This window comes from Euprymna scolopes, chromosome 33 (genome assembly GCF_053919585.1).
Source record: "Euprymna scolopes isolate OS-2025 chromosome 33, ASM5391958v1, whole genome shotgun sequence".
Classification (NCBI taxonomy): domain Eukaryota; kingdom Metazoa; phylum Mollusca; class Cephalopoda; order Sepiida; family Sepiolidae; genus Euprymna; species Euprymna scolopes.
Genome location: NC_136514.1, coordinates 51,927,262 through 51,943,030, shown reverse-complemented (window position 1 = coordinate 51,943,030; position 15,769 = coordinate 51,927,262). Strand labels below are relative to the sequence as shown.

General features: G+C 35.3%; 1 protein-coding gene and 1 pseudogene across 2 annotated transcripts in view; both read right to left on the bottom strand.

Annotated features, from left to right (window-relative positions):
• LOC145258220 (zinc finger protein GLI3-like) overlaps positions 1 to 15,769 on the bottom strand; it is a 682,857-nt gene that overhangs the window by 175,745 nt on the left and 491,343 nt on the right. The window lies entirely within an intron of this gene.
• Positions 14,116 to 14,247, bottom strand: LOC145258526 (U2 spliceosomal RNA; annotated as a pseudogene).

Here is a 15,769-nt window from a genome sequence, read left to right as displayed (position 1 = left end):
TATTTTCCGACCGGGCAACGCCGGGCATCGTGCTAATTGAAAAACTTGACATGAATTACGTTGCTTAACCCATTAAATCCCAATTTCTTTTTACTATTGGGTTGAAACTGTGTGTAATGACTAAAGATGGATTAGAGTACACAAATTGAAAGGAAATATTTGTTTAATTTAAGCTAAATATTGACTCTTCTATCAATAGGGGATACATGTGAAATATTTTAGTAGGTGCACTTCAGGCTATAGAATCTAATATTCTTTAATATAAATCTCACCTGTCTGCTTTTATGTATGTATGTATGTATGTTTCGCAAAAACTTTTGACAGAGGCAACGGATTTTCACGAGATCAATGTCGTTTTGAAGCCCGAACCTTCGGACAACAAATATCGAAAAATTGGCTAAAAACATTAAGTCCTTCTCCCTCAACTGAGCACTTTTTTTTTTTACAGAGAAAGGTTGCTTTTTTCGCCGATATTTCCGGAAGTCATCCCCTCTTTTCGATTGCCTAGCCTTAATTTAAACCTACGTCACTTCCAGTTTGGCGATGGGCGCAACAGCAAGCACGTCATTTTTTCTTTTCACTTTCTTTTCCGCCTTCGCGGTACAGGTTCGAGCCTGCCTGCCTACTACAATTTTTGTTTTGTTTTGTTTTTTTGCTCAACACACACCTCCAAACTCCCGGGCAACGACGGGCACCCAGGCTAGTAAAAAAATACGTGTCTTTGCATTATTCAAATAAATAAATATGAGTGTTCGTTTCATTTTCAAGTTTGTCACGATTGCTGCTGCAGCCACTGTGAGAATGGAGTTAGAAATTCCAACACGGAAAAATGATAACAGACACAACCTTGCCGCACTCCCACCCCCTTTCAACTCGCACATGACAAAAAATAAATAAATCCCTTAGATTATATAATATCACCAGCTGCAGCTGTCACAACTGACCCTACCCCCTCAACTTTTTTGTCAGAAAAAAAGAAAAAGATTTCAGCCAGTTCGGTTTAACACGTTGCGCTTAACAATGTCTTCAAACGCCAAACAGAGAATCCATATCAGCGTAAAGTACCGACAATCTGCTCGCACTAATTCCTTAAACTACGCACACGCCCTGACAAAAACAAAGGGAATGTTTCAATTGAAACAAACAAAAAAAAAAAAACTGGTAAAATGATGTAACAATATTTCTACCACAACCTCATAAAAGACAAAGAATTTTTTGAAAAAAAACAAATTACAGTTTTGAATATCAAAGACGAGCCTGGTTGCCCGGCGTTAGACGTGTGTGTAAAAAAAAAAAAAAAAAAAAAAAAAGTGGTGGCAGGCAAGCAGGCTCGAACCCGTACTGTGAAGGAGGAAAAGAAGGCGAAAAAAAAAAGTGAGGTTCTTGCCGTTGCGCCCATCGCCAAACTGGAAGTGGCGAAGGTTTAAATTAAGGCTAGTTAGTCGAAAAGAGGGAATGCCCTTTGAAAATATCGGCGAAAAAAGCGACCCCTCCTTGTAGAAAAGTGCCCAGTTGAGGGTGAAGGAATTAATGTTTTAGCCAATTTTTCGATATTTGTCGTCTGAAGGATCAAACTTCAAAACGATACTGATCTCATGAAAATCCGTTGCCTCTGTCGAAAGTTTTAGGCAGACATACATACATACATACATACATACATACATTTAAACAGACAGGTGAGATTTATATTATAGAGGAGATATGAATGTTTGTATTGTTTAGATTAATCGGATATTGTTCTCCTCTTGAGTGTTATCTGCACAACGTTTCAGTCGATGTAACCGCTGATCTTCGTCTAGAAGTGTAAGCCATGTTTAGTTTCATAAAAGTTTCAGATGGTTCGTTGTTTTAAACAAGTCTTCAGAGGTGACTTGTTTGCAGTAGACAGTTCCACAGAGCAAAATATTCTTACCATGTCGAGACGGGGGGGAAAAAAAACATGTGAAATTGCTCCAGAAAAGGTTTTATATTTATGAAGCAATTCTGGTTTCTGATTGGTTGGTAGCAGAACGTGAATTAATTCGATTCGTCAGTTCATAGCAGCATCGTTTATAAATAGAATCGTCCGACTGTGTGGGATCATACCCCAAAAGTCCATTTTGATGGGATGTCTCCTAGCGGCTTCGGCTGCAGGGAGACAGGGTAGTACCAGTCAAGGATTCGTCACTTGACACTCAGCCCAACAGGTGAGGGGCCGGGGACCGGCCCAGCACCTGTTGGACTGAGGTACACCGCCTGGGTAATACCTAGGAGGTCCACCCTCCCAGGCCTTGCCACCGGGCTTTCCGGTGGGACAAGTTTATTGCTTGCTGCCTGAGGCGCCTGGACCGGGGAATGCCGACGGGGTTACTCAGGCAATTTTTAAAATTGCAGGAGTGCCCCTCCTTTAGGGGAGCCTGCGGGGTTCCCACTTTCCAGGCCTTGTGCCAAATATTGCCGATGTGGGCGGCAATTAAATAATTACGCCATTACGAATCCAGTGTGATGGGATGTGTCTCCTAGCGGCTTCGGCTGCAGGCAGGGAGACAGGGTAGTAGTACTCGTCAAGGATTCGTCACTTGACACTCAGCCCAACAGGTGAGGGGCTGGGAACCGGCCCAGCACCTGTTGGACTGAGGTACGCCACCTGGGTAATACTTAGGAGGTCTACCCTCCCAGGCTTTTTGCCACTGGGCTTTCCGGTGGAGTAAGTTAATTGCTTACTGCCTGAGGCGCCCCTACCGGGGAATGCCGACGGGGTTACATGTTCCTGGCGACTTTTACACCTGACGAAGATCAGCGGTTACATCGACTGAAACATTGTGCAGATAACACTCAAGAGGAGAACAATTGTCCGATTAATCTAAACAATACAATAAAGATCATATTTGGAACTTTCAAATACAGGGTGGCCCACTTAAAAGTAGTCCAGAAAATGTAATAAAAAAGAGGCACATTCTTTTATTGTTTATATTACCTGTAATGTTTAAAAGATGCTGGAAGTGCCCCCCCCCCGTTGACATCTATGCCTTTCTCGGCATGTTTAACAACGTTTGCAGATACTGCCTGTAGATTCTCCTCATAGCGTTGGTAATATTCTCATTTAGTTGGTCTAGATTGTGATGATTATTTTACATGAACTTTTTGTTTCAAAGTCCTACAAAAATAAAAATCACATGATGACAAGTCTGCTTATTGTTCTCTCTCCCGTAAACACGTCATGAACCTGTGTCAGTGATCTGTGAGAAGTGTGGCATGTAGCACCATCTTGTTGGAAAAAGAATTGCATTCTGTCTTGTGGTGTCAGTTGGTCGATAAGAGAAAGATTAGAGAGATCGGGCCACTTTTAAGTGGGCCACCCTGTATTTACAGAACTGTCTTGTGACGTCATATAGACCATACCCTTTTTCTCTCTCTTTGGATTATTTAATCAAGTTCTATTAAAGAAGTTTAAGACAATAGAGCCAGATAAGAACTTACACATGGACAAATTATATCTGGAGGGTGACACTACGGAGATTGTCAAGACGGTTTGTTACCTTGGTGATGCCATTAGAGTACGGGGTGGAGCGGGTGCTACTGTCATTGCAAGAGTTAGAAATTAATGGAATAAGTTCAGGGAATCTCTGCCATTACTAACCAGCAGAGCGTTACTGCTGTTGACCAGGAGGAGAGAGTCTATCGGATATGTGTGCACAGTGTGATGGTGTACGGAAGTAAAACCTGAGCAGTGAAAGTTGAAGACATGCACTGCATGGAGAGAAATGATGGTAATAATAATGACGTCATTCACCTCCTCTTCTTAATCTATACATCCGCCCGCCAACAAATTTTCAAATTCACTGACGCCTTTGCATACCAATATTAAAATATATTTACTTCCCTGAATTTTTGAGACGAAGATTGGTTATTCATATTATTTGGATTCTTTGGACTACTGTTTTCATCTTGACTGTCATTTTCACAACGTTTCCGTGGTGCAGTGGTTAGAGTTCTTGGAAAAAATTCAATCGTGAAGTAATATTCTCTTGAGGGTTGAAAGTTCAATCCTCAGTGTGGGTGACTGAAAAATACATTTGCGAATTATTAGAATCTCTATCCAGTCACGGCTGATGCAATGAGAGCATGTTACTTGGGTGAAATAAATAAAGGGTTCCACTAGAAATTTCATTCAGATTCTGGAGTTTGATAGAAATATTCCAGAGTTCGACAAGATACACCTGAAGAAGGTTGGTGGTTACATCGATCAAAACGTTGCGAGAATGACACCCAAAATGATAACTGTAGTCTGAAGAATCCAAATAATAAAATATCTTTGCTCGGATTCTGCAACACATTCGTTAATTTCAGGCCGGCTGTCAATTCTTCAATTCTTATAGCAGTTGCCAGGCAGATAAAGTGAACAGCATCTTAACATAATAATACGAGACAAAGTCCATGGTTTTTGTCCACAATCCAAAATAGGAAGTACGCAGTATCATATATAAGGAGTATAAGTCGGTAAATCCAAAGCGCTCAATATCCTGGATAGGGTAGGTATGTTTAAAGACTGCATTGGCCAATATAAACAATGTCACTATGTCTTGTAATATTATTTCATACAAGAAAGTCTACTCGGCGTTGTCTGGGGGAAGGGGTCATGAAAGTAATAGTGATTTATTCTAGGGGACTATAACCAGTATAAATTAACCAGATGAAATGAGACTTAACATACAGAGTAAGCTATAACAAGTTTATTGTACAAAGGTACACTGTAATAGATATGAGATTGACACGTGAATGTATCTTGAATGCCAGAGTATCAAGATTAGCTTACTCTTATTAATTACCGCTTGCTAGCATCTTTAATAAACTGAGCAATTATTCTCAAGGGTGTCAGGGTCTTCTACTATATCAAGTAGTAAAATAGGATCTGGTAAATCGTACATAGTAATAAAAAAGTGATCAATATTCTAGATAGAGCCAGTATGTTTAAAGACTGCGTTGTCCAGGAATATCAGCACCAAAATGTTTTCTTATACTATTTTATTAGTGTTGGGACGATTAGTCAGAACTGGAAATCAATAAAATCGGAACTTCTGAGGATATCAGAATTGGCATCGGAATCGGAAAAATGTATGTCTATTTTCCGATGCTAAAAACGATTTCTTTAATTATCTTTTTGTTTTTATTATTAGTTTTTTTTATTTATTACTTTTTTCTTTATTTATTTTTTATCAATTATCTTATTTTTTATTCCACTGCTGGTAGTAATAATAAAATAATAAATATTTATTGATTTTAAACTACCAGGAAGCTAAAATCTATAGATCCCCTCCACCACAAGTGTATTTGGATTGGTTCGTTGGTTGTTTTTGTTTTACGGCATATCAACCCTTTTTCAGGTTATTTAATGCCGAATCCAAAGATTCGGAAGAAAATCTTTTTAATAGAATATATTTGTTGTTTTCACGTCGGTTTCTATATAACCCATAGTTGGGACCCTAACAGGTACTACCACTCTGGGTCAGAGTGGACCTGGGAGCAATGGTAATTAAAGGGTGGCTCCACACTCCCCAAAGCCCACAAGCTGGGGCCTCACCACAGGATATAGTTTAAGGTCATATCCAGGACCCCCATTGAGGGACTTTTACCTTCTGCAGGGGGGCAGTCGGCGTATTCTAATGCCCCACCGACAGGGCCGAGTAATCAGGAAGAAATAATAACTTTATGGTTAAATATTTAAAGATTTCTGAAAAAAAAACGGAATCGATAATTGTATCGGAATCAGGAAAAATGTTGGAATCGTCCCATCACTATATTTTATATAAGAAAATCTATTCGGATTTGCCTTGAATAGAAAGTGATAGATAGTCATAAAAAAACCACTCAATATCCTAAGAATAGCAGGTGTTTTAAATGCAATTTTTTTTATCTTCTTTTTGTTTTATACGGCCCTACTAACACAGGGTAGCTTGCTAGTCTTAATATAATAGAGATTTGGTGTTTGTAACTTGTTAGGACCTACTGTTCTATATAAAAAATTTTTTTAACCATTTTCTTTAATTATTATAATTTTTTTAACAATGTAAATTGTTTCAAAATATATATTTTCTTGTTTATTACTGTAAAATAACATTTGTTATTTAAATATTGGGAGGTGGCAGTTGTTAAGCTGTTAACGACACAGAATGATAACCTGGTTGTGTAAAGTTCGAATCCAGTTCATTTCACAGAAACACTTTTACTTAAGATGTTGGCAACCTTCATGTAGTTCCTCTTCTAATTGCTCAGTGTCATTCTAGGAAGAATTCTAACTAGAAAGATATTGAGGAAAACTATGCCAACAATAGAATCATCTAATTCATACGAAATGAATGAATGAACTAAATATTCTTTAATTCATTACGTCCAACTATCCTATAAATAGGACACCAAATAATTTATTTTTTAAATCTATAAGATAATAGTTATACTGCATAATTACTCTGAAGAAAGAATAAATTCATCAACCTCTCTCCAAGAGTTATTGGAACTTTCTTAAAAATTCTTGTGAAATTTGGTAAAATCCTATTTGTTCGATGATGTATGAACTTATATAAATGAATTTTGCAATAGTAAGCCACTAACTTATTACTAAAAGTGTAATGTAACTCTTTGTGTTAACTGTTTTGCTTCTTATATATATAATAAATTCCACAGCCAAACAACGTCGCAGCCCACAAGAGCCATGAAAGTCAAAGAACCGGAAGTCCAAAACTTGGACTTCCGGTTCTTTGACTTTCATGGCTCTTGTGGGCTGCGACGTTGTTTGGCTGTGGAATTTATTATATACAATCTCTCACATTCTGAAAATCACACACACACATACATATATATATATATATATATATATATATATATGTGTATATATATTCAAGCAAATATTATAAAATGCAATGGAGACACTTTGCTTTATGATTCTCTTTTTTTTTAATTTTTCGATTTTCCGTATCAAAATCAAAAAAATATGTTTTACTTTTCGCTGTTTACTGTATCTTTTAGTTTTCACTTTTAATTTTCACTTTCGCTCCTTCACACTTTTACTTAAACACCTGATAATGATTCGTGGATGAATCGAAGGCGCTCGTGACAGCAACAATTATGGAACTTTTAATATTTTTCATTTTTATACAAAAAAGATTATACGGAAAATTAAAAAAAAAAAAGATTCATAAAGCAAAGTGTCTCTGCTGCATTGAATAATATTTGCTTGAATGAAAAATTGCTGCCTAAATACACCAATTTCAAATATATATATATATATATATTAGTTTTTGTTGTTGATTTTTTAAACGATATTAAGGTTAACGTCTCCGCCTTGGAGATCCGGTGTTTTTCTTAGAATGTCGCCCATTTTTTATTTGGACGTATTTTTTATTCATTATTTTTAAAAACAGTAATCTACGGACATGCGTGTTTCGGAGCCCTACTGCTCTTCAGCATAGCTTGACTGTTGTTAAGATTCGAACCCCGGACCTTGTATTTCAGTTCAGCGCCCTAACCCATTAGGCTATGATGCCATAAACAATTTACTGTTTAGTTTTTTTTTTTATCGTTTATCTGTTTACGTAGTTTTTGTTGTTGATTTTTTAAACGATATTAAGATTAACGTCTCCGCCTTGGGGATCCAGTGTTTTTCTTAGAAATTCGCCCATTTTTATATATATATATATATATATATATATATATATATATATAGTAATTTATAAAATATATATGGCGATTAAGCTACACTGAATATTCGTGGTTTCATCCACTCTAGGACTTCTCAGGCTTATGCGCGAATTCTGTGGTTGTTTATCGTTTTTATATGCTCCTCTTCTATTGAGATTTTAGTCTCTCAGGAGAGGAGCATATAAAAATGATAAATAACCACAGAATTCGCGCATAAGCCTGAGGAGTCCTAGAGTGGATGAAACGCCGAATATTCAGTGTAGCTTAATCGCCATATATATTTTATAAATTACTAACTAGCTCTACCTATGTATTGAGCACTTTTGAAGTAAATACTTAAAGTTTACGCATAAATCTATACTTTCGTATATTAATTTTATGTGAGTAAATTAAGTAGTTATATATATATATATATATATATATATATATATATATATATATGGGTGGTATCAAACTATAAATAAAAACTTTGATTGAAAATTATGCACTTTACACCTGAAAGGAGCTGTGGCAAGAAAACGCACATTAAAAACAAGCTTAGCAACATCATATAGGTCGATAAATGATGTCAGATTTGACCTGAAAGGTCACGTAATTGCCGAACAGAATAAGCAAAGGCGCTGTCGAAATGTGTCTTGCAATAGTAAGCCACTAACTTATTACCAAAAGTATAATTTAATTCTGTGTGAACTGTTTTGCTGCATGCTAGAATGTGTAAATTTTAAACTTTGTGTTTTGATGGCCCTACCATAGAATGTATGGGTCTTATATAAATATCCGCTTTATGAGTTTTGGGTAGGTCGTATATAACCTTGAGAAGGTAGAGCCTGAAAGTTTAATTTCATTAGCTTTATTGAAAGGGAGTACACCACTCTTTACCCACGGGACCAATTGTTTTGGAATCTGATTTCTAAGAATCAGAATCGGAAATTGTATCAAAATTGAGAATTTAGTAGGAAATCAGTAATTTTATTGGAATCAGGAAAAATACCGGAATCGTCCCATCCAAAACACTGTTAATTCACTACCCGCATAGCAGCAGCCGATTAGCGTAATGATGAGAAACGTTGACTGTTGTTCGGGCGGTCGAGTTTCAATATTGGCTTGAGGTAGTTGCTTGTCTAGCCGCATTGATGAGCTGTGATTCAGCGAAACAGTATTGTATGTGGATGACTATATATATATATACATATATACACACACACCGCATACTAGTAGGGAAACCCAACGTTTTCTGGCATTGAATGATGATCAATGAATGTTTCAGACTCCCATATTTTTATTGTCATCGAAATCAATGAAATTGCCCATTTTTTTAATCAAATCAATTGATAACCTGCTCTAGTTGGTGACTCATCACGGTGTACCGGGAGAAAGCTTCACATGTCTCCCAGTAGTGACTTAGTCCACAAGACATTGCAGTCTACATTGCACTGTAGAGAACCTACTGCTGCTTTTATAAAATTATTGTTATGTATATAATATTTTAAATTAAAGTTTAGAATACAAATGTTAAGTATCATGGTGTAATTGTGCTTTAAACAGAAACATTCATTTCAAGTGCGCCCCTGTCATATCAAAGAACCTACTGTAGTTTTTATATGTCGGGCCTGTCAGCTTGTGTGGTAATAAAACTTCAAATGCACTTGTGATGTTAGGCTGTAGAAGGTGTTAACTTTGGTCAAAATCGCCTGTTCCTTCTTTCAGCGGATTATTTCAATTATTGATACTTATCAAAGACGTTCTGATACAAAACCTATCTGAGAACACTGTCAGGTATATAAAGTACCTTTGTGTGAAATTTCATAAAAATCGGCTCAGTTGTTTTCGAGTCCATAGGGAACGAACACACACACAAAGCTCCTGTTATATAATAGTAGATAATAATACCGGTCTTTATATCTCGAAAATTACTTGTCTCTACAAAATTTAAATGAGATTATTCTTATTCAGCATAGTTGAAAACCTATTAAAGTCGTCATTTTAAAGAAAATTGTGGAGGTGGCCCTGATAAAAAATTTATATATATATATATATATATATATATATATATATATATATATATTAGTGTTAGGACGATTAATCAGAAAATCAGAACTTTTGTGTGTATCAGAATCAGAAAAATCAGTGCCTATTTTCCGATGCCATTCCTTAAATTGTTTCATTTTTTTAATTTTATTTTATTTAAAATTTAATTTTTCCAACGCTACTATTAAAGATAAAATGAAAATTTTATTAATTTAAAACTGCTAGTAAAATAAAAATCTATAGATAATTCCAGAAGTATATGCTTTACGTTTGTGAAAATAGATGCCAGGGCTCTACGGACACATTTATCTTTAGTTGACCTTTGACAACTAAATATTTTCGTTTACTAGACAAACAGAAAAGTTAATAGCCAAACCCACATGATTTTTAGAATATGACATCTTCGTTCTGTGATGAGTATGTACATAATAAAATTTTTTGTTTTTTTTTTAATTCTAAATCTACAACAAATTTTATGTTGATACTTGAAGGTATAAATTTTAATTTCTTCAGATATTTTTTTGAACAGCCTTTGTTTTAAAAAAAAAAAAAAAAAAAGAGTATATTGTTTTATTAAACTTTTATTGTTTCAATAATTTAATTTTGTTCGTTTTATTTAAAAAAAAAAAGTTGAAAAGATATTTTTCACTCAGTAGTGAACTTTGGAAGATTGTCAGTGAAAGAAATACAATCGCCAAAAGATAAGCGTTTCATTATTTCTAGTCGCCACTTTGAAAAATCACTCGCAAATGCGATTGTTTCACTCGCAATGTAGAGTCCTGGATGCATACATTTCATATTACCGTAAGAACGCATGTAAAGAAAATAAATAAAAAAAAAAAACTAAAAAAAAAACGAAGATAACTCTATAAATACATATTTAGAGATTTTAAAAGAATCAGATTCGGTAATTGTATCGGATTCGAGAATTTAGAATAGAATCGGTTATTATAAAAATTTTGGGCGGAAGATTTTCAGTTTTCAGAAAATAATTACCTCCCTTTTATTACGATTTGAACTCTCCAGTTTCATTTTTTTTTTTTTTTGCAAAACTCAATTTTTGCTAATTTCTTTGAAAACTATTTTCATTAAATAAATAATTTTCTACCATATCATTTTCCGTAATTTTTGGACATATTCAGTACTGTGACATGACAATTAAATAAATATGTTTTGGTTTTACTTGAAATTCAATATTTTGATTTTCGCTGTTTTAATAAAGAAGAACCAATAAACGTTATCAAAGGCAATCTAAGTTACCCTTCTACCTACCTGCATACGTTTTTTTTTGTACGTTTTAATTTAGATATTAACTTAACATCAGACATATACTTGCTGCGACCCTGTTCCCTCTGTGATATATGCTTTGCTGGGATTAAATCTACTGTCTACTCGCCGGAATGTAACAGTTGGCTACAGATTATTTCATGGTTCTTACCCCGCCGCAATGCTTAAATGCCACCCTGTGCTGCAGCTGAACAAACTAAACCTGCGAAGATATAGATTCACATTAGACCTCCTGCATAATAACACTGGTGTTTACTCAGAGATGTACCGATGATCACCTTTCGCACTGTGTTCTGCAGTCCTAAACTTGCTGCTTCAGAATATAAATGAACATGTATCACTGTCACATTTTCGCAGTTCTGTATTGGCTAACCATCGTGATTTTTCTAGGTCTTATGCATTCTCTAATTAGCTTAGTACGAGGGACGTGCAATAAGTAATGCCCTTGACCCACTTCCAGTTGTCTGATCTAGCTGAAATTTTGCATGTGCAATGATTTATATCTCTACGAGCTATGCGGCAAATTACAGCTCTGAACTAACTGTGGTTTCTGTTTTACGGGTGTTTGAACTGAGTCAGGTGTGAAATGGAGCCTGTTGAATGTCGAACACTGATCCGGTTTTTGTATTTGAAAGGACGCACACCACAGGAGACTTTTGATGAAAGGAAAGAAACTTATGGTGATAATGCCCCATCATATGACCTTGTAAAATGCTGGCATCGTGAATTCAAACATGGCCGGAAGTCTGTGGAAACAGCTCCCAGACCTGATCACCCCCTCCCCTTCTGCCATTGATGAGGCATCTGTCCGTCAAGTTGAGGCTGCCATTTTGGAAGATCGGCGCATTATTATTCAAGTTTTGTTGCTCTACTGCTATGGAAAGTGGGTCAGGGGCATTATTTATTGCACGCTCCTCGTAGCTTTTGTCTATTACTAACGGTTTTATGACCATGGCTTAATAAAGGAAAATGGAAAAAAGCGTTTATTTACTTTAAAACAAAAGTAATGTTAACTTTGTTAAGGTTTGGTCATGACCTTTGTCGTCGACCGGGCGATCTCATCCACGAGGCCATCCACCCAGCCCCGCTGCAAGGCTGGAAGAAACGTTGTGGTGGACAGCTGAAGACTTGGATCAAGACAGTCAAAGAGGACTCAAAGTTGATTCTGGGTCCTCACCTCTACGGTCTACGTCGCTGGAGCTGCGAATGGTTCATGCTCATGAGTTCTGCGACACCGGATCATCAAGCATGGTCGGGCTCAATTCGAGATGTGACTAACGTAATAGGTGGGAGTCGGCTCAACCCATCAACGGTGATACTCCGAAACAAGTACAAGTAAGTAATGTCAAGTTTTTGGGTTAGAACGAAACAAAAACATGGCAGCTTGTTATAGACTCGATTATCGCTCAAAAATCGAGAATAAAATACTTGTAAAACATTACATTTTCGCATGATTGTTGACATGTATTGGATTAGGGTTTCCATCAGTATTTTTTTCTTTTTGTTCACCCCCCCCTTTTTTTTTTTGCTTAGTTGACTACTGTAAAAAAAATTTGAAAAGCCTTTCCTCTATACTGCTTATCCTGTCCACACCACGCGTTCGCGCGATAATAATTATTGAAATAATCTAACATGAAAAAAAAAAACAAAAAAAAAAAAACAGGAAAACTCAAATTGGTTCAATATTCATCACCGTTTTTCTTTATTTCAAAACCGTTTCAAGAGGACTGGTTCGAAAAAAAAAACATGGAAGCCAATATTTAAAAACAACAATTACTTTTAAATACTGATTCAATGTTTTTTCTTTGTTTTTGTTTTTTCAACAGAACGTTGATGAATATTTAAACAATTTTCGATTTTCCTTTTATTTTTCATCATGTATCCACATAAAATTTTATATTATTTGAGTTATCGATTTTTAGTATTTACTTCTTAGTGTTTACTTCAATAGTGCTCAATGCGTGAATAGAGCTAGGTAGAAAGCTATGAATCTATGGCATTAAAAATACTTTAAGCTTATTTTAGCCTGACAAATCCTTACGATGATGAAACTCATGATATTCTGTGTAATTTAATTGGCATATATATTTTCATAACTTACTATATATATATATATATATATATATATATATATATATATATATATATATATATATTCATATATTTTTGTATATGTGATATGTAGTGTACACTGTCCATAAAGACAAGTGGTTACACTTAAATTTTATATCATTTCCGATGATCTAAATAAAATCAAAATTCCGGTGCAGATTCTCGAATTCGACAGAAAGATTCCTGAGTTAGATGAGCTACACCTGAATAAGGTTTGAGTTTACAATACTCAAGATTGTCATAGTAGTCACTAAAAGGAGACCCGATGTTGTCTGGGATAGAATGATGATCAACGAATATTTCGCACTCCCATATTTTTATTGTCATCGAAATCAGTGACATTTCCCATTTTTCAATCAAATTGATTGATTGATTGCCTGCTCTAGGAAGCTTCACAGGATTTAGTTCACAATGCATTGTAATCTACATTGCACTGTAGAGAACCTACTGTTGATTTTATAAAATTATTTTTATATAATGGCTGGAATTAAAGTTTAAAATGTAAAAATCAAGTACCGTGCTTCAATTGCACTCTAAACAGAAGCATTCATTTTGAACGTGCCTGTCATATCAAAGAACCAACCGTTTGGCCTTACTGCATGTGCAGTGATAATGGTTTCGATTTAAGTTTCAAATGAAAAAGACAAGAACCATGGTGCAATTTTGCATTAAAAAGAAATATTCATTTCAAAAGCGCCTCTGTCATATTAAAGAATCTATTGTTGCTCGGTTCTTGTGGTAATATAACTTCTTAAAAGCACTTGCAATATTAGGCTATGTATGGTGCTAACTTTGGTTAAAATCGTCCATCCCTTATTTCAGCGGATTATTTCGATTATGGAGATACTTATAAAGTACCTTTTTGTGAAATTTCATAAAAATCGACCCAGCCGTAGGAAACGAACTCACTCACTCTCACACACACAGTAAAGTTCCTTTAATATAATAGTACCTATTTACTATGCCTCCCCACGGGACAGAGTTAGACACCAGGGTCGTTTTTTAACGTGGAGAAAAGGTACAGAAATAAAAATTGTCTCAGTCGTGAAGGATTTCTCCTCCACTGAAAGAGAAAAAGAAATAGAAGTGCAGCATCTGAAGAACAGATACTACACTTTGATCTTGACCAAAAGGCCAAGAATAGTAGATAGAGATTACAAACCAACCTATCAGAAACATCACCCTCTCCCCTCCCTGAATTTTGATACCTACATGCAAAGTAGGTGCAGAGGTATTTTCTAAACCGGCTTAAAATGGATTTAAAAAAACGGTGTTGGCTTCTTATGTGGAAGGAGTGACGTTTTGTGTTAAACTTTTTGAGCTAGTATTGATTTGCTGATGAGGCAGTGGAATTGGGGGTTAGGTTTGCAAGGCTCTATTATGACAAGTGAGAAAAGATATCTACTCTAGTGGAAAAAGCGCTTGTTTAAAAAAAAAAAAAAAAAAAAAATTGGCAAAGAAAACTACTAAAAAGAATCCGATCAGATTAATTAAATGAAAACTAGAATAATGTATATAAATTAATGGACTCCCTAGTTAGAATCCCGGACATATGAGGATCAGGCAACTAAGTTGTCTGAAACTATACAGATGATTTGTTTAAACTGATGAAGGTTTTGTGTAGAACGATGCACATTTTTGGAACCACTGCTAACCTCAGCCGGTGAAGAATGATTACCACAGGACAGAGTAGACAATAGACCAGGATTTTATATCAGAGTTTAACTTCTCCTAGATGAATGAACAGAGACTGAGAGTGCATGTCTCCCAGTGATTTTAAACACACCCGTAGACATTAACCTGAAAATTTCTACGTCCTAGTTTTTACACATGGTCATCGATCTGGTACTGGCCAGGCCTATCGTTGCTTAACTTCAGTTTGCTGATCTAACGAGAACCGGTGTGTCAACATGAATATGCCGTATATATATATATATATATATATATATATATATATATATATATATATATATATATATCTGAGCTATCTCCAGATGGATAAAAACAGCGAGAAATTAAGTAAGTTCAATTATATATTAAATCCTCGAAACAGTGTTTCATAGTAAACAACTGATGATCCCTTAAATTAACATTCGTACTATAACGAATTCGAGAGAGCAAGTTGATGCATTGACTGCAGGTTATTAAATGACTTACTGACTAGTTTTTTAACGAATGATAAAAAGTATAAAAATTAAATAGTTTTTTTTTATATATAGTTTTAAAGGTTAAAAAAACTTCCAAGACTATATATATATATATATATATATATATATATATATATATATGAAGTGTTTTTTTTTTCTTGCTCTGACATTGATATTAAACGCCTACTTTTTTTTATTGTTATTTGTTTCCCCACGAAAGCAATATGTGAGAAGGTCGTTTTTAATGTGAGAGAAACCAGCTCCCCAAAAGGGGCACTCTGTAGGCAAAAATAAAAAAATTGCCCTAGAATAGAAGGGCCTCTCCTACATTGACTAAGGACAAACTAATCCAAGTGTAGTATCAGAACAGATACCACACTCTGGTTAAAATCGTCTATTCCTTCTTTCAGCAGATTATTTCGATTATCGAGATACTTATAAAATACCTTTTCGCGAAATTTCAGATTTGGAAAATATTTGGACTTGTAGCACACTTTCAATTTGGCTTTAGCTTGTAAAAT